Source organism: Sceloporus occidentalis, unplaced genomic scaffold, assembly GCF_023333645.1.
Source record: "Sceloporus occidentalis isolate IW3139 unplaced genomic scaffold, rSceOcc1.0.p SCAF_10, whole genome shotgun sequence".
NCBI classification, from domain to species: domain Eukaryota; kingdom Metazoa; phylum Chordata; class Lepidosauria; order Squamata; family Phrynosomatidae; genus Sceloporus; species Sceloporus occidentalis.
Window position 1 is genome coordinate 10,213,655 of NW_028316990.1, and position 27,519 is coordinate 10,241,173.

The 27,519-nt window shown below is 43.1% G+C and overlaps 1 long non-coding RNA gene across 2 annotated transcripts; it reads left to right on the forward strand.

Annotated features, from left to right (window-relative positions):
• The first annotated feature begins 58 nt into the window (after window positions 1-58).
• Window positions 59-26,839, forward strand: LOC149305867 (uncharacterized). 2 transcript variants are annotated; one of them, XR_016271704.1, is made up of 4 exons: window positions 59-170; window positions 6,560-6,921; window positions 17,791-17,904; window positions 26,141-26,839. It is a non-coding gene; the product is annotated as an uncharacterized LOC149305867 (long non-coding RNA). The 2 variants fall into 2 exon arrangements; XR_016271705.1 differs by lacking the exons at window positions 17,791-17,904; window positions 26,141-26,839 and adding an exon at window positions 8,243-9,118.
• Window positions 26,840-27,519: the final 680 nt, after the last annotated feature.

Consider the following 27,519-nt stretch of genomic DNA (forward strand, 5'->3'; position numbering starts at 1 on the left):
TGAACCGGGTCACGAGGTACGTCCTTTACGCCTAACTTCACAGGGAAGAGGGGCGCCATCTTGGAAAGGTCGCTCTCCGCCGGGCGCCATATTTAAGAGGGCAAAAAGGAGGGAGCCGCCATTTTGGGAGCCTTAGTCTGACAAAGGAGGCGGGAAACCGCTTAGTTGTGGTTAGCTTTATAAGTGTATAAGTTATCCCTCGTCAAGGCAGAAGTATTATTGTTACTATTGTTATCTGTATTATTTGTATGATTACCTTTATTTGCCCCCCTTTCCCCTCAGAGTTGGAACTCAAAGCAGCTTACAGTTAAAAAGCATACAGAAGTGAACATTCAAGTAGAATTAAACCTCCACAGTGTTAACGCAGTTAAAAAGATAAAAGGGCTTAAAAACAGTGCAATTGAAACAGTTAATTGCTTCCTCATGCAGCCACGGAAACAACAAGAACAACAGCCCTGTGAGGGAGGCTGCTCAGGGGCTGCAGAAACAGCCCAGTTTGAGGCCACTTTAACTACTGTGGCTCAGTGCTATGGCATTCTGGGAACTGCACTTCGTTATGGCACAGGAGCTCTCTGGCAGAGGCGGCTAAATGCCTCACAAAACTACAATTCCCAGAGTTCCCTTGCATTGAGCCAAGTCAGTTAAAGGCTGCATCTGCACTGGAGAAATAACAAGGTTTGGCACCGCTTTAACTCTTTTTCTGCCTAAGGCTATGGCATTCTGGGAGCTGGAGTTTGTTGTGGGTCCCAGAGCAGAGCGCATTGCATTTGTTTCAATTATTGTAGCAGTTTAATTCTGTTTTAATATATTTGTATGTTTTTAACTGTGTGGTGTTTTTTTTAAATGTTGTGTAAGCCGCCCTGAGAAGAGCGGGATAGAAATAAATGCAATAATAATAACAACAACAACAACAGGGTGAAAATACTCAGTTGTGAAAAACCAACCATCAAGCATTGATGACTGTTATGATTATGTTTCTTCATATTGCGCCACAGGCTTTACAGAGGAGAGCGCCTTACAAAGGAGGAAACAACCCCAAAAACAAAACCAAAGGCCGCCAGCGGCACGCGACCTAAAACCACAAAGAAGCATTTGCTGTGCTTTTTAAAAATGTTCATAAAAGTTGTATTGGTTAGAATGTAAAACGTTACAAGCCTTCCATTGCATTGTTTTGTAAACAGGCCTTGTAAAGCAAATCATTACGTCCTCACAACAAAACAAACAACACCACACACTTCTTTCTAGAGTACAGAAGAATCCCTCTGACTGTATAAGAGTAGAATAGGATTAATGATGGGTGATGCCGTTTCTTCTCTTCTCCTTCCAGCCTCATTCCTTCCCTCTCCCTGGCCTTTCTTCCCTTTCCAGCCATAGACATCTCCATCCAAATCCTTCACCGAGTTCCATTCTCTGCCTCTTGAGCCTCACTCCATCTACAATAATACTCTATCCTTTTCTTCTTCCCCAAATTATTCCTCTTCTCCTTTGAATTCTTGTTCATAGCCATACTACCTGCCACATACATATTACATTCTTCAACATCATCATCATTTATTACGGCATACAGCCAGAATAGAGATAGAATACAATAATGACCAAATATCCATTTAGACACAATGCGATCATGATGTCCATACATATCAACAAGAAAATGGGATAAACCTCTCCCCCGTGTGCCGAAATACAGGGGAGTTTAAAGCAATGATAGGAATATTACAAAGGGGCTTCCTTGGCCTAAGAGTCATTTAAGTGTCAGTAGCAAGGAAACAATAAAATAGCAATAGAAAGGCATCTCCCATCCATAGACATGCAGATGGGCATCGCCAATCAATTGGTAAAAACAGATACAATTTCACACAACAGGTCGCATAATATCTGCATTAATAATGGCAGCTAGAGTTAATTTCACAAGGTTTACTATATCTGTTTCAGATATCTTATGCGGCGAGTAATAGCAGCTGCAAGGCATTTAGCAACTCTGCTGGTTAGGTATCTGTTGCACCTGCTAAAAGATATCCGACAAAGCATTTATTCTTTCTTCTGGGTAGTTGTTTAATAATACAGTAGGAGTTCTATAAAAGGCACGGGTTTCTATATAAAGGGGTCAGCAGAGAAGGATGTGGCTGACGGATCCGACTTCCTCAAGGCACAGGGACAAAACCGACAATGTTAAGGTACTTTTTTGTATCGTCCTTCCAGAACTGCAGATGGAAGGATGTTTAACCTTGCCAGCATGGAAGCCCTTCTTTGCTTAGGGATGGTCAGTTGGTATTCCAGGTGCCTGGCAGATTTACCAATATTGCCAGGTGCCCCAATAGCGACATGGAGTAATGATTGGCTTCTGTGGGTTTGCAAGTCAATTATCTTTGATTCGCTGGATCATGGTAATTTTTGCCTTATTGTAACCAACAAGGATATAAGTGACAATGATATCCCAATGGAGGACAGCTTACATTCTACTTTCTCTCACTTTCTTCCACTTACTTATACTTTCATTTTATCTTCAAGTACCTCCTTCTATACGTTCTTCCCCATTTGTTATTCTTACAGCGTCTGTCCCATGTTACTTAACTGTGACAAAGACATTGAGATTGATAAACAGAAAATAGGAAATATTTAGCAACGGGAATGGCAATTTCTAGCAAGTTTGCAGCTGCCACATACTGCAGATATTGTACTCCGTTATAAGTCAACCTCATATATAAGTCAAGGGCAGGTTTTGGAGACAAGATTATGGATTTTGGTATGAGCCATGGATAAGTTGAGGGTAAAACTTAGGGGCATGTAAGTAATAAATAAAAGTAAAACTCGTGTGTGTGTGTGTGTGTGTGTGTGTGTATTTGAGTGTCCCCTTTTGCTGAATGGAGTAGTAAAAGGTGAGAGCTGAGTCCATCCTGTGAACCAAAGCAGCATAGATCCCCTCTAATCTTCATCTATCCAGCCTTTACGATGAGCACAAACAGTTACGCCTGAAATTTCTAAGTTCTTTGGCATCATTTTCCTTTGCATCTTCCTTTACATCCCTTCTTAGGGTGTTACAAGCCGCGTTGGTTGTTTATACCCAATTTTGTTAAAACAACGAAAGCGGCTTGCAACATCCTAAGAAGAGTTGCCCTGGAGGACCCAGAGATTCCTAGAGAGAACACTCCCCTAGGCCTTTGTAGCTCCTCCAGCGCAGTTCTATGGTCAGTGTCTGTCGGACGTTGGCCACAGAGTTGCCCTGGAGGACCTAGAGATTCCTAGAGAGAACACTCTACTAGGCCTTTGTAGCTCCTCCAGCGCAGTTCTATGGTCAGTGTCTGTCGGACGTTGGCCACAGAGTTGCCCTGGAGGACCTAGAGATTCCTAGAGAGAACGCTCTACTAGGCCTTTGTAGCTCCTCCAGCGCAGTTCTATGGTCAGTGTCTGTCGGACGTTGGCCACAGAGTTGCCCTGGAGGACCTAGAGATTCCTAGAGAGAACGCTCTACTAGGCCTTTGTAGCTCCTCCAGCGCAGTTCTATGGTCAGTGTCTGTCGGACGTTGGCCACAGAGTTGCCCTGGAGGACCTAGAGATTCCTAGAGAGAACGCTCTACTAGGCCTTTGTAGCTCCTCCAGCGCAGTTCTATGGTCAGTGTCTGTCGGACGTTGGCCACAGAGTTGCCCTGGAGGACCTAGAGATTCCTAGAGAGAACGCTCTACTAGGCCTTTGTAGCTCCTCCAGCGCAGTTCTATGGTCAGTGTCTGTCGGACGTTGACCACAGAGTTGCCCTGGAGGACCCAGAGATTCCTAGAGAGAACACTCTCCTAGGCCTTTGTAGCTCCTTCAGCGCAGTTCTATGGTCAGTGTCTGTCGGACGTTGGCCACAGAGTTGCCCTGGAGGACCTAGAGATTCCTAGAGAGAACGCTCTACTAGGCCTTTGTAGCTCCTCCAGCGCAGTTCTATGGTCAGTGTCTGTCGGACGTTGGCCACAGAGTTGCCCTGGAGGACCTAGAGATTCCTAGAGAGAACGCTCTACTAGGCCTTTGTAGCTCCTCCAGCGCAGTTCTATGGTCAGTGTCTGTCGGACGTTGGCCACAGAGTTGCCCTGGAGGACCTAGAGATTCCTAGAGAGAACGCTCTACTAGGCGTTTGTAGCTCCTCCAGCGCAGTTCTATGGTCAGTGTCTGTCGGACGTTGGCCACAGAGTTGCCCTGGAGGACCCAGAGATTCCTAGAGAGAACACTCTCCTAGGCCTTTGTAGCTCCTCCAGCGCAGTTCTATGGTCAGTGTCTGTTGGACGTTGGCCACAGAGTTGCCCTGGAGGACCCAGAGATTCCTAGAGAGAACACTCTCCTAGGCCTTTGTAGCTCCTCCAGCGCAGTTCTATGGTCAGTGTCTGTCGGACGTTGACCACAGAGTTGCCCTGGAGGACCCAGAGATTCCTAGAGAGAACACTCCCCTAGGCGTTTGTAGCTCCTCCAGCGCAGTTCTATGGTCAGTGTCTGTCGGACGTTGGCCACAGAGTTGCCCTGGAGGACCTAGAGATTCCTAGAGAGAACACTCTCCTAGGCCTTTGTAGCTCCTCCAGCGCAGTTCTATGGTCAGTGTCTGTCGGACGTTGGCCACAGAGTTGCCCTGGAGGACCTACAGATTCCTAGAGAGAACACTCTACTAGGCCTTTGTAGCTCCTCCAGCGCAGTTCTATGGTCAGTGTCTGTCGGACGTTGACCACAGAGTTGCCCTGGAGGACCCAGAGATTCCTAGAGAGAACACTCTACTAGGCCTTTGTAGCTCGTCCAGCGCAGTTCTATGGTCAGTGTCTGTCGGACGTTGGCCCCAGAGTTGACCTGGAGGACCTAGAGATTCCTAGAGAGGTGTCCGTCCTCTCAGGTAAAAACGTGTTTTTGTTACTTGCGGTTTTTCCATATTCATGGGGGTCTTCTGCCACTAACTCTAGTGAATATGGAGGGATAAGTTTGTGTGTGTGTGTATACTATATATATATATATATATATATATAAACACATTAAAGCAATATTTAAAAACAATTAAAATAATCCAATCAGAACAGTAAAACATTTTAAACCATCCAAAATTTAAAGTATACAATGTTAAAACTAATCTCAACCCACCTGCCCATCCCCTGATAAAATCTCAATAAAAAATGCAAAGCAGTTAAAATCAACTCCACACAACGTGAACTCACAGAAAAATATGCAAAGCTTAAAAGTGTGGGCCCTTTTGTGGCATTTGTACAAGTTACACCTTACCCCCTCCCCCCCCCCATTGTTTTGTTTTGTTTTTCTTCTGGGTGCAGTTTTTGCCTCTTTCCAGAAAGGGGAGACATTTGACCATGCAACTGAAGAGAAGGGGAAAGGGAAAAGGGCTAAAAATCCCCAGTCCCTCCCCATCTTTGGGTCCCTGTTTTAGCAATATACATATAAAACTCAGTGTTCAAATTAACTAGTTCAATAAGTAATTTAGCTCATTGATTTTCGGGCATATCCTAAGTGCCATTACAAGCTACGGATATTTTAAATGCCATTACCTAATAGAAGGGATGTTTTAAGCTCTTCCTATTGATTTTATTACTGCTTTATTTTGCTGCCTTGGTTTAAAAATCATTTCAGCCACTCAGTAATCAAGAAGAAATATATCGTTGGTGAAATACAGTCAATTTCCTAAAAAACCTTTGACATCGTTAAATAAGGAATTACAGTTGTTAAATCATGTCAGGCAATAACCAGGGGAGGGAAAGATACGCCGTTCGGACGCCTTGACCGTCAGTGGCTTTGACCTTTGCCACCCGTGCAGCCGATAGGTGACCACCGCGGCCGGCTTCTCCTTTCGCTCTGACATCAGCCTTTTTGGCAAGAAGCGAGCCCAAATGCATTCATCACGCTAATCGCCACCTTAATCAATTAATTCATTAATCACAGGCTTAAAACATGGGTTTTAAATCACACAAATCGACGGCTCGTCTTCTTCGCATGGAAGAGATTTGTGCTGATCTTATGAATGGTCATTCCTTATACTGGAAATTCTTCTTCATATATATACTCTTCAATATATATATGAATAGTCCTAATTATGTGGAAGGCACACAGAGGACCCCCCACATTTGCTGGGGTTAGGGGTGAAAGACTCTTATGAATGTAGGAAAACTGCAAATATAAAAACACTATTCTTTTTACCTAAGATAACATCTCTCTAGGAATCTCCAGGTCCTCCAGTGCAACACTATGGTCAACATCTCTTCCTAGAAATTCCTAGAGAGAACCTATTAATCAAAGCCACAGATAATCAAATCTGCAAAAGTCAAAGCAGCAATTGTAGAGGGACAACTGTATTTCCTTCAATGAGATCCCTTGCTTGTCACTTGTATAGATGCAAGCTTGCGCGTTTGTTTTAATTGGACAATTAAATGTCATTTGGGTAAGAAGAAATAAATTGATTTAAGTAAAACATAGTTAATCAGTGGATGGTCTTTGCAATCAGACATTAAAAGTCTAAGTTGAATGTTATGGGATTTGATGAAGAGGGAGCCAAAGGATTGTTTCCTTTAATGATCTGCTCTGTCTTCTTGTCTTTCTTAGGACATTCGTTTGCTTAGCAGTCTGGCTGATAATGTTGCATCCTGACATTTTTCCCCTGAAAGACGTGAATGGAGGAATTCAAACCCAAATCCCATTCAGGTGAATGCCAGCGGACAAACAGTGAGCCAGTGGAGATGCTGTCCACAAATACACAATCCATATCTTTAGCCTAATCAAAGAATTGCAAAAGTATGCTGTGAGCTGTGAAGCTCAATAAAAATCTGCTAGTGAGATGATTCCATTGACATCTCATGTTTTTGAACCGCGGAGCAGCAGACGTCAATCCCAGGAGACGGTTTGGCAAGTAGCCCTTGCTCAGGTTGGGAAGTCCAAGGGAATTCTGCATTTCTGCAATTCTGCAGGTAAGGAAGGGAAGGGAGACTGAGGCCTTGCAGAGGAGGGCTGGATCCTGTGAAGGCAAGCACTTTCATTGTGAGATGCTTCCCTTCCTCTTTGCTCGTTCAGACAGTTTATTGAATATTCACCTTTATGCATGAGCCAACCCCAGAATCAGTGGGCCTGGGCTGTTTGAAAGGCAATGGCAGGCTTTGGTGCCATGAAAGACCTGCATTTGCCTCTGTCCAGGAATTGCCTGGTGGTGTGGAGGCAGGACAAGCACAATGACCACCAGCACCAGTAAATTCTGGTTTTGAGAAATCTCCCCGGATTCCATGGAGTAGAAGGAGAAATGCTGACCTAGAGAGTTGTTGAATGCCCACAACATTTGTAGGTTGTGCTGGATCCAGCTATGTATGATGACATCCAAAATCCACAAAAGTTTATTTAGTGGGCCAACCAAATGAAAAAATAATACACTTTGCAAGCATCCAAAGCTTGCAACATGTGCGCGCGCACACACACACACACACACACACACACACACACACACAGAATTTTGTTGACCCTCATAAGATATGGCTGTTTTGTGGCTTTTAGATGTTATTGTACATAGCCCTATATAGAATGGTTTGTTGTCCAAGGAGTTAGGTTTGATATTAGAGCCACCAGCTTTGAGGAGCAAGAGAGATAGCATGCACTCCTAAGCAAATGCTGATACCTGCAGTTGCTTTGCATCATTTTATGGCATAATGACAAGTATGTAACTCTGCAGTGCTCAGTGCGCATGACCATAGGAGAGGATTGTGATGCTTGCTGTCACACACATTGCAAGACAGCTTGGCAAAAGGTCCGAATGCATGCGGTTCGCCTTCACTGGACTGGGCACAAGGGATGCCTTCTTTTTCTCTGCAGTTTCCAAAGAGAGACTGTTGCTGCTGGAAAAGATAAGCATCTAATAGAAATCCCTCTGCCTCCATTCCGCCTCTATTTTATATTTACCTCCCTCTGCCTCTATAAACTCAAGAGACTTAGCAATTAAAACAGGTACAATGAATACCAGGTTCTGTAGGCAATATTTCAGGGGAAGGAACTGGCAAAAACTACCTTTGAGAGTATTGCTTGTCTAAGAAAACAATGTGAAATTCATGGAGTTGCCAAAAGCTGACAGGTGGCTTGAACATGGGTGCATAACACACATGATGTAGCTAAAAGCACACAAGAGTGCCTATAAAACGCAATTAAAACCTCAATAATATTTAAAAAGGAGGAAAAGGCCACTTTCTAATTTTCTAATGATTTTACTGAGGTAGTTGTATTCTTTTGTGGTATCTTGTTGATTTGCAGCCTGCGTCCTGGAAGTAAGCTGGATGTCGAAGTGATGCTTTCTGAGAATTTTTGGGATCCTTCCTTTGAGTAGACACACAACCATTTCTTTGATTTAGATAGAAGAGGTGTGCTGCGCAACTATCTGGTCCTTGCAGCCGAGTTGCTCCTGGCCCTTTCCGTTACGGCAGGATTTGGGATGCGGATTGTTTCCTTCTCCACTCTGACCCCAAGGCAACAAACATAAGCCGCAACAAAACAATGACTACTAAGGCATGAGTAGGGTTTTTTTCCCCGTAAGGCAAATTAAAATAGCCCTTTAAAACACAATGCTTAAAAAAATCTGGGGGGAAAAGAAGAAGAAGAAGAAGAAGAAGAAGAAGAAGAAGAAGGGAGCATACATAAAAATATAAGACAGAAGGCAAGCTTTCTTTGCAGCAGTTTTTTCCCACACCTTGAGGACTAGCAAATTCAGGAACAGGGGTCTTTATTTTGTGCAAAGCAAAACTTCAAAACCACTCAGAAGCTTTCTTATTAACTGCTGTCAATCCTGTGATTTACAAGGGCAATAAAGATCTGGAGGGCGCGCATTTATCATGGAGGTTCAGCGCACCAGGAGCCATTTTCTCCAGCAGTAAAGCCAAGTGATAAAATGAGTTCTTTTGTTCTATAACCTTCTTTAAAATATGTGTGTGTGTGTGTGCGCGCACAGTGCATTGGTCTTTCTGGCTGGGAGCCGGGGCCGTGCGCCTCCTTTTGGCTCTCCGTCTCCTGGGGATGATGGATGGGCCAGTTGGCTGCAGTGGGGCTGATGGTGCGTCTGGAGCTGCAGATCCTCCCCGCGATACAGATTTACCCCTCCGGTCCCCCACTTTCCCGTTAGTTGCCAGCATTATTTCTTCCCCGGGTCTTCATTTTTATTTTATTTGCATGGCACTTTCGGAGTCCTTCCTTCTTAGCAAAACCCAGATAAATGTCTGATTGAGATGAATATATAAAATCCTCATGTTTGTAGCGCGGAGGCATTTTTGTTCCTGATTTGTGATGTGGATGTTGGGGAGGAAAACTCCATTGTTCTGCATTTTTGACACATTCTTTTGAAGGCAGACAGTAATAATGTTGGTTTCCATTAATGGCAAAAGACTGGAGGGAAAAGATTGGTAAGAAGATTCTGATCTATAAGAAGAGTGACAAAGAGATCTTAGCCGGTGATCGCTTGGCACCCTCAATTAATTAATTATTATGCCCTTTATGCTACATTTTTGTAGAATTAATAAATAATAATAATAATAAAATGTGTGCGTGTTTTCCCGCCTCTCCCAGGTGGATTGCGGTGGGATTACAACCCAACAGTAACAATAAAATACAAGGATAAAACATATAATTTCAAACATTAAAACAGCTAAAAACAGTACAGTCAACATTGATAAGATAAAATGTTCTGATCCTGCAGAGAAGAGTGAACAATGTCCGTACAGAGGCTTGGGTAAATGTACTCTTTCTTCTACATCCCACGTTTGCATTCAGACTGGGATGACTACTACTATTACTGCTACTATTATTATATTCATATTTATTTCTATCCCACTCTTTGCCCAGAACTGGGGCATCGGGTGCCAACTGAGGAACCTGACCTCTTGAACTATTAATTCACTTGAAATGAATTTGAGCCGTATCTAAACTAACGGAGGTTTAAGCTAACTGGGACTTCCTTTTTGAAAAATGGGTTTGCAAAATATGTGTTTATTTTATGTCCCAAAGAGTTTGACTGTTACAAGAGGGAGAAAGTGACGTGTGTCTGTGGAGTAATGCTAACATTTTTATATTTGTCATTCCAGTATATTGCTTTTTCCAGCAGCGTATTCCTTCATCAATGCCCTCCTTTTGGGGACATTTTTGAAATAAGGGAGGCTTGGCATTGTTCTGCCAAAGAAAAAGTCTTGCAGGACTTTGGCGGGGACCAATGCAAAGCCTTTTTGCAAAGCAGCTGCTGTTAGGAGATTATCATTTACGTTAAAGCCATGGAGAGGGCTTTCTCTTTCCTTCTTTTAAAAAAATGGCACTGAGCAATGGGCCAGTTAATCGAATAATAATACATTTGCCTTCCAGCAAGGGTTGGGCTTCCTTGCCCTCCTCTTAAACATTTTGCTTTCTGAAATGAAATTTCCCTTTTGTCTCCAGATTTCCAACATTGCAATAGCTTAAAGACTTCAGCTATGCATTCAGAAATACAGTTTAGGCCTCCAAAGGAAAAGGGCAGGTAAAGTGATAGGCAAAGAAGAATGCAAACCCAGAAGATAGAAGAGCAAGAGTTGGGATCTAATAATAATAATAATAATAATAATAATTATTATTATTATTATTATTATTTATATTTCCCGCCACTCCCTGTGGATCGAGGCGGGATTACAACAATAAAAACAACAATTAAAAGATTAAAACTATAATGTCATATAAAATACATTCAATAAAACAACATACCATTACCAATAAAATGTATTGACTAAATCGTCATTTAAAATACATATCATTACAAATAGAGGTGGAGTATAGCCCTGTTTAAATACTTGAAGGGATGCCATATTGAGGAGGGAACAAGCTTGTTTTCTGCTGCTCCAGAGACTAGGACCCAATGGAGCAATGGATGCAAGCTCCAGGAAAAGAGATTCCAGCTCAACATCAGGAGGAACCTCCTGAGAGTAAGGGCTGTTCGACAGAGGAACACACTCCTTTCTCAGAGATGGTGGTGGAGTCTCCTTCCTTGGAGGCTGTCTTTAAGCAGAGGCTGGATGGCCATCTGTTGATGGGGATGCTTTGATGGAGGGTTCCTGCACGGCAGAATAAAGGGTTGGACTGGATCAGGGTGGTCTCTTCCAACTCTACGATTCTGTGATTCTGTGATTCTCTTTCTAACTCTCTTATAACAGATTGGGTGGATAGGCCTGCTGGAAGAGATCCGTCTTAAGTGTCTTCTTAAATGCATCTAAAGTGGTAATAAGACAAGTTTTGTGGTAATAAGACAGATATGATTTTAAGGGTTTTTGCTCTCTCTGCAGTGCTGGAAATTTGGAGGATGGAAGAAAAATAAAACAGTTTGGGTGGGCAGGATTATTATTCAGGGCAATGCATTCCTGTCCCCCTCACCCCCAAAGCTGCACCCCTGGCAGGAGAGGAAAACCCACTGCTCACATTTGGGGATCTCTTCCAGTTTTGCAGATAGACCCAGTTGGCCCCAGTCCAGCAGCCGGGGACCATGAATCCTGCTTGGAGTTCCAGCTGAGCTCTGCCTGAAACACTGGGACCTGCTCCCTCCCTTTAAGCATTGATGTATGTCTATATTTTTGTCCAAGGGCTGAATTTATTAGAGTTATTTATTTAAACATTTATAAGTGGGGATCTCAGGACGGCCCAGTGTTTCTAGTCTGTTCAGGTCATTTTGAATTTGGATCCTGTCCTCTGGGGCATTAGCTATTCCTCCTACTTTACTGTCATCTGCACACTTGATAAGCATGGCCTCTATTCCTTCATCCAAGCCACTGATAAAGATGTTGAATAACACTGGGGCAGCGTGATTGTTCTGGGATAGACAATGGTGGCAAGAAGAGGGAGGGAGGAAGGAAGGAAAGAGGAAGAGAAGATAGGAAGGAGAGATGCAATTTTATTTATTTGTTTCAAGGATTTATAACCTGCCTTTCCCCCACAAAGAAGAAGGAGGGAGGGAGCGAAGGAAGGAAGGAAGGAAAGAAGGGGGAGGGAGGGACGGAGGAACAGAGGGAGAGAAAGAAGGAAGGAAGGGAGATGGAGGGAGGGAGGAAGAGAGAGAAGGAAGGAAGGAAAGAAGTGGGAGAGAGGGAGGGAGGGAGGGAGAGAAAGAAGGAAGGAAGGGAGATGGAGGGAGGGAGGAAGAGAGGGAAGGAAGGAAGGAAGGAAGGAAGGAAGGAAGGAAGGAAGGAAGGAAGGGGGATGCTGGATATTATGTTTCTCAGACTGGTGGCTTCAATCCCAGTGGCACAGATTGACTCTACTGTAGTTTTTATTCCTGAACTTTCCAAGGTCCTGAATGCTATATTTCCCCCAAATAAGTCCAGGAGAAACACTGGGTACAAAGGCAGGGAACCACATATCTTTTTATTTAACCGACTACAACTCCCAGAATCCCCAGCCCATGGTGGCCTGCAGTCCCCAGAAAGCAAGAGTTTTTCTTGGGTAGCTGTATTGCTTGCTTTGGAAAGCGGTCTTCTAAGAGCAGGCAGGGGCCAAGAGGGAGAAAAGTGGGGCCTCAGGTGTGGCAAAGAGGGGCTCTTTTTGTTTCTTTCTCTCTGGCTGCGGAGGGAATTGTATGTTATTTCTGATACTTATTGTATTGTTAAATCTTTTGTCTCTGATATTTTTAAGTTGGAAATTATATGTGTGCTTTGTACTCTAGGGCCTCTTTTATATGCAACTTCTTTAAAGGTTTTAAAGATCTGAAACAGGGAGGGAAAAGCCCTTTACTTTGCAAAGCAGTTTGGGGTCAGTTTTTATAAAAATGTGTGCTTTTATGTTAGATCGTTTAAAGGCCATCTGCCAAGCGAAACCAACCCTAAGTGAAGTTGCAGCCATGTTTCCCATTAGTCTTGTATTAGCCAAACAAGAATAGAAAAAGCAGATGTTTCCACCATTTCTACCTTGTTTTCTTTTTACAAGATGGAGAAATTATTAATAGGACAGAAAACACTGCAAAACTACACTCCTCCCCCCCTTTTTTTGCTAGCCACTATTGAAAATGATAGCCAAAAATGCATTTCTGATTGTTTGTCATACATTGACAATTAGGCTCTTTTTTGCTTAGAGTCCTGAGAAGAGGGTTGCAAGAGAGGTGATGACATTTACACTCGGAAGCGGAGAATGAAAGGAAAAAGCAAATCCATATATATATACACACACACACACACACACAGAGTATATAAAGGCAACATACAGTTTGAAACGGTTGTGCGCTTCCTGGTCTTGCGTGAGTTCATTTATTATGTTGTCAAGACCAAGAGGAGGAGGTTTCTTTGCAGTCTCCCCTCTAATTTACTGTCTTCGCAGACATTATCTGTGGATTGAAATCATGATCTCTGAGAAGGAAAGAAGTCCAGAAAAAACAACAATATTCAAAATATAAGAGCTTAAGAGTGTTCGAGAATAGCCACAGAAAGAGACTCCCTTCTTTTTATTCTTGCGTCGAAAGAAAACAAGGAGGGAATCAAATTAGAATTTACTAGGGCTGCAGAAATAATCTGGTTTGGCAGCACTTTAACTGACATGGCCTCAGTGCTATGAATTCTGGGAACTGTAGTTATGGGGGAAATGCTACCTATTTTTGCATATCCGTCTGTCTATCTGACACTTGGCTTGGCAACTATATGTGAAATGAATCTCAGTAGACATCAATCTAAACGTGAACCAACAACGTGATGCAGCAGCCAAAAAGGCCAATGCAATCCTAGGCTTTGTCAACAAGAGTACAGTGTCCAGATCAATGTAACTCAATGTAAATCAGTGTAAATAAAATAGTACTACTCTGTTCTGCTTTGGTAGGTCTCACTTGGAATAATCCTGGGTCCAGTTCTAAGCACCAGAGTTTGAGGAAGTTATTGATAAGGACCTTATCTCTGTTAGGTGGGAACAGAAGTGGTGAAAGATCTGAAAAGGAAGCCATGTGATAGGAAGATCTGGATATCCTTCGCCCAGAGAAGACAGAGAGGGTTTAGGATACAATATTTGGATGTCACCTAGAAGAGGGAACAAACTTGTACAGTGGTCCCTCCACATTTGCTAGGGCTAGGGTTGAAAGACTGTGTGAATGGAAAAACCACAAACACACAACGCACTATTCCTTTCTGCCTAAGAGAACACCTCTAGGAATACCCAGGTCCTCCAGTGCAACTCTATGGCCAACTTCTGCCAAAAGCTGACCATAGCATCCTGCGACAAATGGCTAGAAAAGTGGTTTCTGTAGGAACTTTGAGGTTCTCCATTGCGCTGGAGGACTTAGGGATTCCTAAAGAGGACATATTAATCAATCCTGCAAAAGTCCAGGCTGCAAATGTGGAGGGCCAGCTGTATTTTGCTCCTTCAGAGACTGACACAAACTGGTGGATTCACTTTGTAAGAAAAGAGATTCCTCAAGTTTAGGAAGAATTTCCCAATGGTAAGAGCTGTTCAGTAGTGGAATATGGACTGCTTTGGATGGTGAAGGAGTCTTATTCTTTGGAGGTTTTTAAAGAGAGACCGGGTGGCCATCTGCCGGGAGGGCTTTGAAAGGGAGTGCCTGTGTGGCAGAATGGGTTTGGGTTGCATGACCCTTGGGCTTCCCTTCCAACTCTATGACTCTATTCCCTCGGAGATTACTTTCTCAGTTTGCAGCGAAATGTCACCTGTCTCTTCCGCTTCCAGACTCTGGCGATCGTCCTTGCTCTTACTGGATGCTCAGAAAAGGTTAATGAGTTATCCGGTGAGCTTGGTGGAGGAAGATGTTAACCCATAGTATTAGGCAGCGTCCTATTGGGGAATGAAGGTAACACCACAAGGGAGTCCTATAAAGAGATCCGATTTGTCCTCCTAAGTTGCTTTATTAAGGCCGACTGATTGCAGCCCGCAGAGTTAATTTGTATATGCTAATGCAACAGAGCGAGTTGGGGGACTTAAATAAAATGATACAATTAATTCAGATTTATGGCGGGCGGAAAAACCTGGGGAGGTCAAGCGCAGATCGCATTAACGCAGCAACTTCTCAGCTTTAGCATTCAGTTTTCATCGAAGGCAAAGGGAGCCCAGCAGCTCAGAGCAAAATGGCTAAATTTCACCTTTTGCAAAGGAAAACAGGTAACTCTGGCAATGCTCCGGACCTGGCTTTTTTATTTTAAGTCTTGCAATGGCCTAAGAAGAAACCAACCTAAGTTGACAGGCGACTCGAAGATACACATACACAACAAGGTCCTTTGTGTGGACTTTAACAACTCTAGGAAAAGGGTTTCGATTCTCGGCTTTCTAGGATTTCCAGGACTAGGAAAGGGAGACGGATCTACAAATTTGAAAAAGAAGCTTCTTTTTTTTTTAAATTTTATTTTGAATTACACAATAAATACATTTTAACACAATAACAAAACAAAGGTAGCCTGAGAACTAATGGTTATTGATTTCTTAGGCAAGGAAGACTCAGAGGTGGTTTTAAGAACAAATTGGAGGCTTGCTTATTCCCTGGAAATTTATACATACATACATAGATATAAAATCTTAGGCAAGATCTGTCTGTCTGTCTGTCTGTCTGTCATCCATACCGCATCTAAGTATCCACCCATCCCTCCTCTATGTCTGTCTATCAATCTATCTGTCGGTCCATCTAACCATCTATCTATTTTCCATCTATCCTTTCCTAAAATGGAACTGTGTCAGTGGCTACACCCTGCTATTCTCCACAGTCCCAATGAATATGTGCACATAAACACAAACATAAACTTTATGACATCGAAGTAATGTTTATTTACTTCTGAAAGCCTATTACAACTTTTATCTCAAGCAAAATTAAGGGATTTGTAGACCGATGTGACAAATTATGAAATTACCAAATTACATGGCTAATTAGGTTTTCTTATTAAGGGAGATATAGCGCCAGCAACATTAACGCAATTCATTAAGTATGGCAGATTTTGGGGGCTAGCAAGCTCAGTGTCTCTGATGGGAAGGATGGCTCTTTGTGGCGGGGAGGTTGTTTGGGGCTGAAATGGGGGCCATGATTTAGGCACTTGAGTGGTTGCAACCCCCGTCTGGCATCAATCACATCTTTCTGGGTTTTGGACACATTTCCTGCAGATTCTTTCATGCCAGCCCTTCAATGGAGGCCAGCTTTGAATCCAGTTTACCTAGAAGTAGCAAAATCCCAAGCCTCCCTCCATCAGCTTCTTCCCATAACTTCCTTCCTGTCTTGTTTTTTAAAAGTATATAGCCAGAGGACAGTTGTCCTTTGTAGCTTTGACTGTTGTGGATTTGATTATTTGCAGTTCTTATTAACTCTCTAGGACTCTCTAGGTCCTCCAGTGCAACTCTGCCGGGTTGTTTGGAGATCTTGCCCCCCATGGTTGTTCTGCTGGTTCTTCTGTCTGTGGGGTGATGAATCCACCCCAGTTTGAACTTCAAAGGTTTGGAAGACCTAGTTCAGCACCTTGGAAAGCCCCATTAGGTTTGGACTGAAACCCAGAGCGGAGACGAGGGAGCCACCAGACTTTGCTAAGTCTTCCTAGCTCCAAGTTGTCTTCTTCAATTGGCGGCATCTTCCCCATTCCAGTTCTGCCCAGTTTGGACCCCCCAAAACCAAGGGCCCCAATCCCCAGCATTGCCCCAACCAGCTACATTTTGGCCACTCTTTGTGCAAGGGCTCCTGAGGCTTTCTTTTCCTCTTTGAGAGGAAACACTTATTAAGGTTTGCCGAAGAAGAACGCAGGAAGCCTGCCGCCTTGGCGAGAAAACAAATAAGAACAAGTGTTAATTTGCAGGCCCAGAAATCTCATGTCTGCACAGCGGGTGAAGCAGCGGCGGCCTCTTGGCCTGGAAAGCCCGCCCCGCTGTGTCGTTTTTCATCCTGCTTTATGGCTTCCGCGGCCGGCCTCTCGGATGAACGGATGCACTGGGCTTATTAGCCTGTTATCACAGTTGATCCGTCCTGATTATTCACTTTTTAAATAAAGAAATTTCCTTTGCTCCAAGTTGGGATCTGTGCAACACTCAGGTGGAAAAGAAAGAAGGGTCCTGTGCAAATGTTGCATAGAATATACCCCGAATATCATCGTCGGTCCATAATTCTTATCAAGGTTTCTCGGCACTTCAGAAAGACATTTATTTTTCCCCACATTATTTCAAATATTTTAAAATAGTTTACCCATCCCTGCTTAAAAGGACTTTGTGGAAGAGGCCAAACCATCGTTTTCCTCTGGGGAAGGACTGCAAATGGGCTGCGTTTGCAAAGAGGAGGATTGTAATGGGGACGATAGGATGTTTCCTCGTCTCTCTTGAACCCGCACCCCCACGGACTGGGCTTAGAAAATTTGATACCGGCTTGTTGCCAGGATGCCCCGAAATAGGGAGGGTGTTTGGCACATCTCTGCCTAAGGATGAGGATTGTTTCCTTAATGCCATTTTTGCTGGGATTCTGCATCCGGTTTATTCATCTCTGGCAGCCACAGTTCCCTGGATGTGAAAGAAGGGAACCATGGTCCAGCCTCTTCCACAAAGTAGTTTTAAATAGGAACAGGAAAGCTGTTTAAAAATATTTGAGATAACAGTCAAATATTGTGTTTCCTAAGTGTCAAGAAACCCTAATATGAATTCTGGACTGACAACAGTCTTTGCAATTTAGCATGTATTCTGGGCAAAATTTGCATGGGGCCTTTTGTGCAGAAAGCAGGCACTTTTTTGCTGCCCAGGAAATAATAAAATGCTGTTTCCCATGCAGGGACTGTTGTTTATTTGTGAATTGTGTCCAGAATAAGTCTCAAATTGCAAATAGTCCCCAAAACCGGCATAATTTTTCAAATGTTTTCTCACAGCAGGAAGAAAATTTCAAGAATCACTCCTTCCTTCTTTGCCTCTTGCTATAAAATCCTTGGAACAGTATAATCATCATCATCATCATCATCTCTGCTAATGTGCTTGAATTACAGGTATGTTGTCTTATCAAATACGTCTGTATTCTTCTAGAAATTGATTACAGAAATTGATATATTCTACCATCCATTGCCTAATTGCAATGTTAATTGGTCTTTTAAATTTTGCCTATTTAAAAGGCAATTCTGTCAAGTGTGTGTGTGTGTGTCCACAAATTTCCAGCTGAGTTATACTATGATTCAGGAGATCGGGGTTCAATGCCCCATTTGGACATGAAAAGGTTGACCCTGGGCAAGAAGTCACACTCTCTCAGCCTCAGGGGAAGGCAATGACAAACGTGCTCTGAACAAATCCTGCCAAGAAAACCCCAAGCTAGGTCCACCTTACTGTCGCCATAAGTCTGAAACAACTTGAAGGCACACCACCATCACCACCACAACAAGCATCACTCACACAACTAACTGATTGTGAAGTTGCATTCCTACGAAATTTAAAAGAATGGTAATACTGCAGCATTTCTTCCCTCTGAAACCTTCTGTTGGTGCAAGCCTTCCTGTTGCACTGAGCTCCTTGCTTGCTAAATCCTGACTAGAGGGAAAACAATGTGAGTCTCCATCTAATAATAATAATAATAATAATAATAATAATAAGGTTTATTTATATCTTCCTGCCTCTTCCAATTGGATCAAGGCGGGATCACAGCAGAGTTTAAAAATACGTTACAATATTTTTACCACACAACTTAAAACCACAGTTAAAAACATACAATCAACAATCATGGGGTCAGATGCTCTCGTTCCGTACAGAACTGTCTGTAATTCATAGAAGGCCAGGTGGGTATTCATGCCAAAAGAGCTCTGTCTTAACTGCCTTCCTGAAGGTTTCCAGGGATCTAGCAAGGTGGATCTCCTCTGGAGTCCATTCCATAGTCTGGGGGCAGCTATACTAAATGCTTTTTGGGAAGTAGAAACATATTTAGATGCTGGTAGCTCTAACAATTTCTTCCCATTTGTTCTGAGAGTGCGGAGCGGATTGTATAGGGCAGTGATGGTGAACCTTTTAGAGTTTGAGTGCCCAAACTGCAACCCAAAACCCACTTATTTATTGCAAAGTGCCATGTTTCTCTGGCTTTCTAGTAACCAACTTTGGCAAACTCTGTGTTGGAGCGACGGCATATGTGCCCACAGAGAGGGCTCTGAGTGCCACCTCTGGCACGCGTATAGGGAGATGCGTTCCCGTAAGTAACTCGGGCCCAAGCCATGTAGGGCTTTAAAGGTAATAACCAACACCTGTTATTGTGCCCGGAAGCTAATTGGGAATGTGTTTTTAGACCCAGGGATGGGATCATGGCGTATTCAGAGGAAGGTTTTTCACTTCAGACATGCAAAATTAATTGAGCGCTAGGGTGGTTAAGCCATTGTAATGAGTCAAGAGTCCAAGATTTTTCTTTCTGACTCTTCCTGCTGTTTCTCCCTTTGTCTCTATTAAGGCAGTGAGTTTTAATTCCCAGACACGTCCCTTAAAGGTGTTCTACATAATAATAATAATAATAATAATAATAATAATAATAATAATAATAGGATTTATTTATATGCCACCCAATCACGGGCAGCTTACAACAGAGGGGATAACAGACTGTTGCCTGTCCTCAGGCTTACAATCTAAAAAGACACGACACAAAAGGAGAAGGAAAAGGTCAAGAGACAGGAGGGGATCAGGTCCAGCATTCTTCTCTCCCTCTGAGGCCTGGACCAAGGCAGATGGACTGGAGGGAGGGCTCTTCTTCTTCAGGCTAGCCCTGATGGAGCTGGGCCTGCCTGGTCAACTCCCTCATAGGCCAGAAGATGACAGTTATGGAGGGAGGAGTCTCTTCTTCCAGGCTAGCCCTGTCATTTCCCAACCTGCTCTGATTCAATCTAACATTAAAATAATTCCTTTGTACCTCTTGTCCATCTACCTGGTTTATTAATGCTTCATGGTCCTTTGGGGGGGGGGGGGAGACACACAGCAGCATATAAAGGGAAGCCTTTTTAATATCTATCTATCTATCTATCTATCTATCTATCTATCTAATCTTAAATGAATGTAGCAGATGTAAGAAAGCAGCAGCTGCATATAAAGAAAAAGAAACCAAACCTAATTCATTGCATTTGGATGGCAGAGGGAGTGGTTTTGAATCGTTCTGTTTATGACTACCTTTAAAAAAATCCCTTTCTGATATGTTTTCCTTATGACTTTTGATATATATTTTGCCAGACACATCTAAAGGCCTGAAGCTTTGCACTTTGTATACCTGAGTCACAATTTTTTTCCCTTAAAAAGAATGTAAAGTGGGGATTTTAAGAAAACGTTTAATGCAAGACAGTGGTGAAATGATACTGTGGCACTTTAAACTGACAGATCAATAAACTGCAGTAAATGACTGTAAAATTGCATTACCCAGGCCCTGGATTCATTTTGCTTTCCATGACTTACATCAGATTGGCCCTACCCAGATGGTGGGGGACACAAACACACACATGCCCTGGCCCCCGGTCTTTGATTTCATTTATTATTACCTCCCCATCGTTCAGAATCAATTAATTCGTCTCCTGACATCAGACCATTTCCTGGTTTGTTTGATGACATTCCTGTATCAGGTTTTGCAGAAATCAGCAACGTTTGCTAGATGTGAATTAAAAGGGTTGTGGAATACGCCAGAGATGTTGGAAGGCCTCATTTCCTGGGGATGATGGCTTTCGAGATGGGATTGCAAAATTGCACATTAAATGGAAGTTGTGGAACATGGGATCTCTTCTGATGTCTGAGATGGATCAAGGGCTGGATGGATGAGGGGAGCGGTCATCTTTGCTCACTTATTTTCAGCAATAGCTGTTTATTTGTATAAGGCACAACAATATTACTCAATATTACAGAAGTATAAGGCGTTACAAAATATTACTGACAACAACCGTACCTTTCATTGGACAACAACTCCATCCCTTCGACTCTATGGTTCTATGGCCCATTTATTCTGTGTTTTGACATTCAAATTTGACATTTAAAAAGGGGGAAACCCTGGAGATATTCTGCATTAATGGGACAACCCTGTTTGAGTTGGGCATCAGCCGTTCCATGGGTTTGCTTCTCTTTTTCTTCCTCCACTAGAGGTCAGAAAAGTCCAGAAAGGTTTGAGACTCACTGATTGAAGTATTGAAATTGTTATACTGTATAGATATTGTGGAATTTTGTTGGTAGAGAATGTGCAATAAGTTGCAGTTGTTTATTTTATTTGATGTACTTGGAAGCACACAACAACAAAAGCAACAACAATATCAGTAACAGGGCTACCTCTGGTGATGTTTTTAGGAACAGAGTTGAGGCATCCAAAGAAGAGAGACAGGGAAAGTGTCCCAGGGAATGAAAATACTATTATTATTATTATTATTATTATTTACCCACCATGCATCGAGGTGGAAGACAACAACAATTAACAAGCAACATCATTTCAAACACATGAGTTTAGAATGACAAATAAGATATACACATATTAAAACAATCCACATTTTAGAGTTCTAGAGCTGAATGGTTTTCGGGATTTCTCTGCAATGCTAGAAATTCTTCCCCTTCATGAATTTTTCCTTCATTCCATAGCAATCTGGGAAATAAATGGAAATGTCATTGTGGGGCATAATTCCTACTTGAAGGGCCCATTTGCCCTCATTTTGGCCCTATTTTCCTGCACCTGCTCCCCTCTGTTGACCTTCATTCCCTCCTCTCTCTGTCCCCCAATGCTCCTATCTCTATAGGGAAGTGGTTCCCAAACGTTAGCCCTCCAGGTGTTTTGGATTTCAACTCCCAGAAGCCCTTGCCAACTTGGCAGACATTCAGGAATTTGGGGAGCTGAAGTCCCAAAACATCTGGAGGAGCAAAGTTTGGGAACTGCTGCTATAGGGGATGAATGTTTTCAGTGATGTTGACAGGCCAAAGGGGCTGCTGCAAGCATCGGTTTCAAGGTGTGTGTCTCTGGTGTCTCCATTATGGAGAATCCAGGTGAGCCAGGAGTGGCGATGATAAAATATCAAAACAATGTGGGGCTGAGAGGATGTGTCTGTATGGAACAGGGGACCCACAAGGTCTGATCCTCCGGGCGACATGTGTGACAGATAGATAGGAAAGTGGCATGGCTCCTCTTGCAGGAAGGACCATTTCAGTCGCCCAGGAATGCAAATGGCACCCTGACGTATCTGAAGTGGCTTCATGCGCCTCTCCGCCAGGCAGGTCCCTTGGCCGTCGCGGCATCCAGAGTTCGGGGCCACCCACCGCCAGCGCTCTTGCTCTCGAGATATCTCAGCCGAGGAACAAACAAGCCATTCATAATCCTTGCTTCTAAGCCCCAGAACAGTTTGCAGCTTTGGAGAAGATTTATTGCAAATCCCGATTGTTTTGCTCATAATTGCAGATGCAGATGGCTCCGGCTGCAGTGGAAAGAACCCATGAAAAAGAAAAAGGAAAGGGGAGGAAGGTAGAATATCCTCAGGGTGACCAGACATCCTACTTTTTGAGACCTGGCCTGCATTTCAACCTTCTCTCCAGGAGGAAGTTCAAAACGCCATCCAGTTTGAGCATGGCGAAGAACCATGAATTTACCTTTACATTTATGCATTTGAGGGAGTAGACTTTAATCTATGGAAGCTCATGTTGCCAACATTTTTCTTTCAGTCTCAGCGGTGCAACAAGATCTTTCTACTTACATTTATATAATTAAGTGTTTTTAGCTTTTATTGGGTCCTGCCCTATGTTTTTCTTGAATGTCCCTCCCTGAATATCCTTTGCTTTCAAGCTCAGATCTTATGCATTTTTGCAATGTTTCTCCTTCTTAGGCCCCCTTTAACTTCCATGCAATGTGAATAGCAATGGCCATAACTGATAAAGGAGATGAAATGTCCTCTTAAGAACCAAAAATTGGGTGTTTCTGGCCACACAATGGCCGACCCGACTGCTGTGTCCATTTGAGACATTTTTCCTTGCCTGGTTGTTAATGTGCAAAAGCAATTGCAGCCCCAACTCTTTGCAGAGGGAAGAAAGGCAAATCTGTCCCATAACATCTGAGCCTGAGGAGGGGGATTCGCAGAAGAGATCCATCCACATCCCAATTGGAAATATGAGGAAAACTGCCTCTTTTGCAAAGAGTGGGAGAGGAATTCAAGATGTCCCAACGCCTGGGAATGTCCTTTCGCTCGCATGCCACCCGGAATAAAGATTAGCTTTGATCTCCATCCCTCCCTCCGTTCATATTAATAATGATCCTGCACCGCTGTTGTAAACAGGCAGCCGCGGGTTGTGCGTCATCTATCATCGGAAGGTTTCTTGCAAGTGTTGACTTTGGAGAGAAGTCATTGTTATGCTTTGGGTCGGTTCCCCCCTCCATCTCTCATCCATTGTGTCACAAACCAACACGGCGAGATTTTAAAATGTTGGCCAAGGGAGCACCTCGAGGTTGCGTAGCGTAAATCCACATGCAAGGTTGTTGTGCATCCATGGTGCTACACAACCCTTGTGCTGAATTGTGTAAGTGATCAGGATGACAAGGGGGACCAGATGTCCTCACCGCAGAGGAGGACAAGACAATGCAACATATATGACATCCAAGAAATATAGAGGACATGATGACCAAATAAAAGCTAAAAACAGCCTTAGAAATGTAAATGCATGCTTCTCAGTCATGCTCAAAATATCCTTCATTTTGAGCATGACTGAGAACCATGAATGTCTTACATTTTTCTTCCTTTGCAGTTGGGACATCTGCTCACCCTGAATATCTTTTGCTTTTAAGCTCAGATCTTACACATTTTTAAAAGTAGGTAACATGTTTCTCCCTCTTAGGCCCCCTTTAACTTCCCTGCAATGTGAATAATAATTGTAATAATTGATAAAGGGCCAGCCACCTGTTTGGAGATGAAACATCTCCTTTCACAGCAAAAAGACGGCGATTTTGGCCGCACAACGGCCGACCCACTTCCTGCGTCCTTTGGTTGTAAGTGTGCAAAGGAAATGTTTGGGACAATTTGCTTTCATATGGCAAACCGCTTAGAGAGTGGTAAGCAGTATAGAAATATACTTGCTACTACTATCATTGCTATTTGTGCCGGGGTTCTCCCCAAAAGACTGGGATATGATGCAATTCTTGTTTGAATTGGGGGCATGTCTGCAAAGTCCTGGAGCCCTACGCAAAAGGCCAAAGTCCTCCAGCGGTCCTCCGCACTGTCCTCCCTGGAAGGCATATTTATATCTTCCAGACGAGCCATTAATCACCCAGTAAGACTTTTTGCAAGGCGCATTTGCAGAAGATCTGATTGTACTGCCAGGAACCACAAAGCCTGGGCACAATTAAAATGCTGATTTAATTTATTACACAGAGGCGCGAAGCAGGGATGTTTTAAGTGATGTTGACAGGCCAGAATTTTTTTAAAACAAATAAAAAACAAATGCTGCTTTCCTTCCCTCCATCCCCCATTCTTTCCCAATTACGTGATATTAATAGCTGGCTTAGCATGGATTCCTTGGAAGCGAAATAAAGCTTGAGGCGGCCGTGAAGACTCAGGGGTGCGACCTCTTTTATTTGGGACGGAGAAATATTGAAGGCATCCATTTGCAAACACCTGACTCCTAAAATCGGCATGTGAATTATTTGGCCACGGTGTTGCATCTGAGGAAGTAGATGTAAGTCTACAAAAGCTCATGCCAACTTCTTTCTTTCAGTTAGGGTCACTATAGGTTGGAAATGACTTGGAAAAGTTGGGAATGCACACAACAACAACAACAAATGCCTTAAGATGTGGGTCAGACTCACAGGCCATGGTGGCTTTATTTCCCCTTTTCCCGCAAGTAAAAGTCTTCTCCTTCCTCCGGTGGCCCTTTGTTTTTTGTGGCCAGACATCTTTGCCCCTTGGATGGCACTGGCACCGTCTCTCTTCGACTTCCAATATCATTCTGGTCTTGCGGATGCCGGTGTGTGCCAGCACAACTGTTTAGAATTGGGAGGTAAGCGGCTTAATCCCTTCCTCCTCAGGCAGATTGCAAAGCCATGGAAATTCTTGACGATATTGAAAAATTCCAGAGTATTGAAAAAGCAGAAAACAAGAGCATCTGCGGGGCCCCTCCATGCAAAAGCCGACCCAAAAAGGAGGGAACGTTCTCCAGACCGGAAGGAAGCGCCGGACCAACGGTTCCCTCGTCCTTCCAAGTCCAGTTGGCTTTGTACCAAACAATAAAAAAAAAGTTAGAATATTAATTGACTTTCAGAAACTAAGATTTGTCTGGAATGAAAATCCACCCCACTAGCAACGTTTCAATAAACCTTTGGCGCAGGAACGCCAACGCACCCTTCTCTGCCTTTTATTTTTTTGCTATTTGTGGCTTGACCAGATATAATGTTCGAAAATGAACTGGAAACCACAAACAGATTTGCAAACCTGTCCCGGGATATGTTCAACTCTTCTATGATTTACAAGATATCTGGAGGGAATGCTTCACGTCGTCAGACTCGGTTCCTCCTGGGATTAACAAGGCATTTGTTATAAACGTTTCCGTGTTTTATGAAGCAGGTATTATGCTGCAAGACCAAGACCAAGCGGCTTGGCCCATAAACAGGGGTTGTTCAAAGATTGTGTGGCTGATGTCACAGGTCAGGAGGCCAAGGGACACCTGTTTGTTTGGTGCGCCGTAAAAGCCTTGACATCTTTCTAGATTTATCCACAGACTGGAAATGAAATATGACAATTGGTGTGGTTTCCCCTTTAGTTCTGGGCTTGCAAAGGTTTTTCCTTAATGAGCTGTTAATTCAGAACAGTATGGGACGTCAAATATCACGGCGGTTCTTTCCAACCTGGTTTATATTCTATTATACTTTTTAAGATTTAAAAATAGATAGATAGATAGATAGATAGATAGATAGATAGATAGATAGATAGATAGACTGATAGCTCAATTGATCAATCAATCAATAGTCAGACAGATAGATATTTTGACTGCTAGCTCGATTGATCAAATGATAGATAGATAGATGATAGATAGATAGATAGATAGATAGATAGATAGATGATAGATAGATAGATGTTTTGACTGATAGCTCAGTTGATCAAACAATAGATAGCTTGATCGATCAATCAGTCAATAGAGATAGATTGACTGATAGCTCAATTGATCAATAGATGGTAGATAGATAGAAAGATAGATCAATTGATAGCTTGCTTGCTTGCTTGATCGATTGATAGATAGATATTATTTCTCTTTTCTCTTTCTCACACACAGACAAAAAACACCACAAGAGAGAAACAGGTTGCTTTTGCCTGAGCCGACTGGGAAGGAGAAGATTCTGCCCTGTGCTCCCATCTTCAAATAACTTTTACATTTTGAAATCAGTTTGCCGCAATGGAAATAAATTGAAGGCAAAGTAGGAAAGCAGCAGGAGGAGACAGAAATTGGGATATTTTGAAATCAGTGCAAAAAGTGGGCCGGCAAAGGATTAACTGGAACTGCCCTGGTCAAATCAGACAGCATTTTAAATTGCAAGCCACCTTCAGTGCTAGTTTTGGGGAAAAGATGGGATATAAATCCTCATCCTCATTGATGGAGAGCGAAGGTCTCCAAATCTCCTCCATAGAGGTATCCATTTTGGGTCGCAGGCAAAGATCTGGGTCTGCGCCGTCTTGCCGCGGCTGGAAGCTCCGTTGGACCCCGGCGAGGGATAAATCAAAGCAGGAGGAAGAGGGTGTCGTGCATATTGGACATCAAAGGTGACCATAAATATGAAAGAAACCAGAGATAAAGAAAGGGCTGTGCAGCCAAATCAGTCCATGGAGACATTGCATATTTATGGAGAGGCCTGTCGGAATAAAGGGCATTTACCAAATGGGTTCAAGAGGATAATGTGTATTGAAATATGAATCCAGGGGGATGGTATGCATTGAGAAATCTATCTACTGTATATCACATAATAATCCCTGTATTTCATAAACTCATAGCAAAGTATTAAATAAAAATAAATTTCAAAAGTCTGCAGCCTCATTGCAAATCGCTTTGGAGGAAGGCGCGCATGTGGGAAAGGAGGGGACTCCCCCAATGTGGAAACCATCTTGCATTAAAACAATGCCAGAAAACAAAATTGTAATTGTATGAAAAGCAAATGTCAGCCCCAGTTATTGCAGCGGCCGTGTTGTTTCCAATAACAATTTGGCATTTTATTTAGTCTACGACAATCTACAATTTAAATTTAAAATAAAGATTTTTCTTTGCCTTTCCCCTTGAGGTGGAGTGCCAAGCAAAGCAGAGCGGAGCGGAACATCTGTTGGTGATTAAAACAGGCCCCGAATACAAAGTAAACATGGATTTTATCCACAGTCAACAGTATTTACAAATGTAAAGGGAGGAAGCTACTGAGTTTTTGAAGAATGAGCTGCGAGAGAGGAAATATAAGTATGGGACGGCAGATGGCGATAATTGGTTCCATCTTGGGTAAGGCTTTGGTTAAAAAAACGGGGATGGCTGGAGTTAGAAAGGGCTGCTTGGCGTTGTGTGAAACCCGTGGCCCCGCGTGGGATCCCTTCCCAATGGGGACCTTGGAGGAAGATGCATTCAAGGGGTGCAAAGCATGGAAAGGATGCTTTGAGGGGACCACGCCATTGTATTTC